Raw genomic sequence first — 4,502 nt, 5'->3', positions numbered from 1 at the left:
GTTTCTTCCAGTCCTGCTTCATGGTGTCCTCCAATCCCTTCCGCAATTCATTAGAGCAGCAGAAAGGTTAAAGACACAGGGGATCTCAGAGGCTTCAAAATTTCTTTCCGCTTACTCACTAAGCGTGAACAAAAAAAATAGAATCCTACTTCAAAAAACTCAAAAATTTTGGGCTGTATCTGAGATTGATAGCAGTTATTCCCTAAGGACAGAAAATGAGCAAACTGGCACTCTTCTAAAAACACCCTCACACTACTAAAAAAGTATAATTATTTTTGTCCATGCACTCTATCATGAGGAGAGTCATGACAAACTTTAAGAAAAATATCAATAAATTTTTCATTTGAGTCCATTTGAGGCTTTCATTACTTGTTCTTTACCAGCACAGTTTACCTTGGTCGTAGGAAGACCGAATATTGATGTCAGTGCGGGGTCACCCTTTAACTGTTTGTACTTTCATCTCAGAACATATAACACCTACAGACATGATAGTCGTACCATTGTAGAGCTGAGACGCTGATCTTAATTAACGCAATGAACCTTTTTTTCAGTTTTGATGGTATAATTTTGAACGCTCTTGACATTTCTTGTGAGTTTTCATTTTAAGTCCCTGACCGCAGCTTATTTGAATATGTTGTTAAACGTAGTGTTCAGCAACGCAAATGCATCATGCATGCATGTTTAAACTTTGCGTTTGCCTTTAGAGAAATGCCAAAAAAAAAGTTACGTGCATAGTAATAAATTTAAAATGAGGTTATGAACGTAAGTTTGTGAATGAGACTTATCAAGTTTGCTTACTTCCGAGGTGTGTCTATGACACTATATTGACAAATCTAAAATTAACGAAGACGAACTAGATTAAAAAGAAAATAAGAACAGCAGTTTATTACCTTCGTAAAGTCACAAACAACCAAAAGCCAAACAACGAACTCTTTCCGTAAACCGTGTCGCACGTGGTTGCACGTAGTAGTCTCGTTGCAGGGTTGGCGTTGGCGAGAGTACGGGGTATCGCCGCTCAGGCGCTGAGGGTAGGCCACCATCTCCACACAGACACTTGGCGGGCGGGCCTACCCGACGCGCCGCAGGCGTTGTCATTCGCCTTAGGTTAGTAAAGTTAGCGACGCGCGGCGCCGTGCGCGTGCGTGCGTCGCCGTTACGCGCCTAGCTGAAAGTGCTGAAAGCACCCAGAACGCAAACACACCCGTGTCCATTTTCTTTCCGTTCCTGTAATTCTGCGAATCCCGAGAGGGCACGGTGGCGGCACGGTGGCGGCACGGTGGCGGCACGGTGGCGGCACGGTGGCGGCACTGCATCGGTCTCCTAATTAAGTGGCCCGTTTGATCGTGAGGCGGCGCTGGCCGGGCCGGGCACCACCGAGGAGGGCGGCGGCAACAACCAGGGGACGACAGTAATCCTTACATGTGATTACACAGCCCACACAAGGCCCCGGCCCGCGACCCGCGCGACCCGCAGCCACCCGCACCAGTCTACTTTGTGGACCGTCGTTTGAGGTCCCCGCCCCGCCCCGCCCCGTGCCGTGGCCCCGGGTGAGGTCCCTTCCAGCCACCACAGCCCGCCGGGGGCCCGGGGCCGGGCTCAGCGACAATGTTCTACAAGGCATTTGCGTGTGTCAAACCCGGGGTGCCAAACAACAGCCTCTGCCGCCTCCAAGTAGCGCGCGCTCCCGTGCTTCAAGTGGGCGCCGGCGCGTACACGGCAAAAATGCTGGTGTAAAGCCTGGCCACGGCGGCAGGAACGCGCTACCACCTCGCCACTGTCAGCGCAAGTCGGACTGGATAACATGGGCGGTTTTATGGGGTCACAGATGAGACGCCTGAAAGTAGGCAACATACCTGCATGTAGGCAACCCACACGACGCTGGATGGCCAGCGGCGGGACAGCTTTGGTTGCGCAGACTGGCCGCGAAATCAAAATTCAATAGATGCAACGCCACTATAATTCTGGCGTCTTTGCGTGTATTCCTTTGAGTGAGATTTTAACTGTGGAGACCTGGACCCGATGCAGCCGCCTGTATCAACAACCCACCGCCACCTTCCCTTCCAGCACGGGTTTGTTGAAGGGAACGCCTTGAGCCGGCCCCGCCCCGCCCCGCCCCGCCTGGCCACCTTCCCTGTTCGCCCGCGGGGCCCGGTTGAAGAACAAAGCTTTGCCGGCCCTTATACCGTACCGCACCCCACCGCCCCCGCCGCCCCCGCCGCCCCCGCCATACGCTGGGACGGGCGCCGGCAGGCGGACCCGGTCGGGACTGTCCGAGAATCACTTCGCGAGTAGATGAGGCGCCTCTGCCCCGCGGGGGCGGGCGGGGCAGGCCCCCGAGGAGGAGTGTCACTGCTCCACTCTGTTCCCCCGCACCGCCCCCGCCTTGCCTCCGGCTGACCGCTGCCCGTCTGCGCAGGGCAGCAGCGCCAGGGCAACACGCTAAGCACTCGATACACCGCACGCACGGGGCCCGGGAGGGACCCAGGGATCCACGAAGGGACCTCAGCCTAACATGTTCGGAATTTCAATTTTTTTAATGATTTGGTCATCGGGAAAATCAGAGGGAAAGGCAGATGGTCGTTGCAAGACATCTGCCCGGGACATTTAATCAATAATGATCATATTGTCCATCTCATCATTTCTCGTTGGTAGTCTACACCACCCCCGATGACACAGAGTTTAGCGCCGAGATGGGTCCACACCCTGCAGCCGTGCAGCATCCACAGCGAGAGATATGGCTCCGTAGTTCGGGCTGGTCACCGGGAGGTGGAGGTACTTACCATCGACGACGCGGACCTCCCGTCCTCCCGAGCCGAGCGGTCGGCGGAGCGGAGAAGCCCGAGACCCGCCCGGCCCACCTTATCTATCAAAGCTGTGCATTGGGCGCGCAGTGCGTATGATGCCAATCCGTCTGCTCTCAATATATTGAAACAACAGTGTCACTTCACACGTAGTGCGGAGTTTTGGGGATTTATTTTGAGCAGGTGATGGTGTCCGTTTGTGCACTGGACACATTTACTTATGAAAAAGTCAATTTCTTTGAGCAGATGACTCATTGCGTTGAACACTAAAACTAGAAATCTGCACTGATAATAATTACAGTCTGATGGTCAGTGTAAGCAGCTTTAAAACTCTGAAGGTGGGGCGCACAGCGAAATCAACACTCGACTGCTTTTTCAGAAAAGAGACGACTACCACAGCGCCCGCCAGGCAGCGTCATGATGGTTTCTCATGATTGCATATTGGTACATTTGTAAGTTTATGTGGTCACCGGGGAAATCAGAGGTAAAGGCAGATGGTCGTTGCAAGACATCTGCCCGGGATAATTAATCAGGAATGATCATGTTATCCAGCTCATCATTTCTCGTAGGTAGTCTACACCACCCCCGATGACACAGAGCAGAGCGCCGAGACGGGTCCAGACCCTGCAACCGTGCAGCATCCGCAGCGAGAGCTATGGGCACCGTAGTTCGCGCTGGTCACCAGGAGGTGGAGGCAGCATCGGGTGGATCGGCTATCACCATCGGGAATCCCCCCAATACCCGTTTCTTCAGAGAACCTTGCTGCTGAGATGCATGGACTTGGCGTGCCGAACAGATGTCGTATCGGTGGGAGGCTATTTTTTTCCCTTGGCCGATGGGCCCGTTCCGGTACGGCACGGCACTAAAATTGCCTCTAGCAGGTGTCTGCACGGTCGGAGCGAGTGCCTGCTCGAGCCAAATCGTTCAGAATGGTCCCTAGTAGAACAAATGTGCAAAGTTTGAAAGATGAGTCATTACTTGCAGTATCCGAGGGTTTTTCGGTTCAAGGCCAACGGACTGCAACTCCGACTCGTCGGCCCCTGTGAGGCGGGCCGCCCGGGCGCACGCGTGGCCGACTGGTCGGCCTACCTCCAAGGCGCCCCGTGCCGCCGCCGCCGCCGTGCCGTACCGGAACGGGCCGACCGGCCAAGGAAAAAAAAAACAGCTTCACGCCGATACGACAACTGTTCGGCACGTCAACGCCATTCATCTCAGCAGCAAGGTTCTCTGAAGAAACGGGTATTGGGGGAATTCCCGAGGGTGATTGTGATAGCCGATCCACCCGATGCTGCCTCCACCTCCCGGTGACCAGCGCGAACTACGGTGCCCATAGCTCTCGCTGCGGATGCTGCACGGCTGCAGGGTGTGGACCCGATTCGCCGCTCTGCTCCGTGTCATCGGGGGTGGTGTAGACTACCAACGAGAGATGATGAGATGGACAATATGATCATTATTGATTAAGTGTCCCGGGCAGATCTCTTGCAACGACCATCTGCCTCTACCTCTGACTTTCCCGATGACCAAATCATTAAAAAAAATCTAATATTCGGAACATATCGAGCTGACGTACCATTAAATTTGGGTTATAGCATAGGGAACTTCCATGAAAAAGAGGGTTTTCTCTTTGCGGTTTGTTTTCGAAGATGGTACAGTCGCCTCACTATAAGGAGTAACCTGGCGGAGCGATAGCTGTACGCAAAA

The sequence above is a fragment of the Frankliniella occidentalis genome, unplaced genomic scaffold (genome assembly GCF_000697945.3).
Source record: "Frankliniella occidentalis isolate FOCC.00 unplaced genomic scaffold, Focc_3.1 Scaffold48, whole genome shotgun sequence".
Taxonomy (NCBI): Eukaryota; Metazoa; Arthropoda; class Insecta; order Thysanoptera; family Thripidae; genus Frankliniella; species Frankliniella occidentalis.
This window is presented reverse-complemented; position numbering follows the sequence as displayed.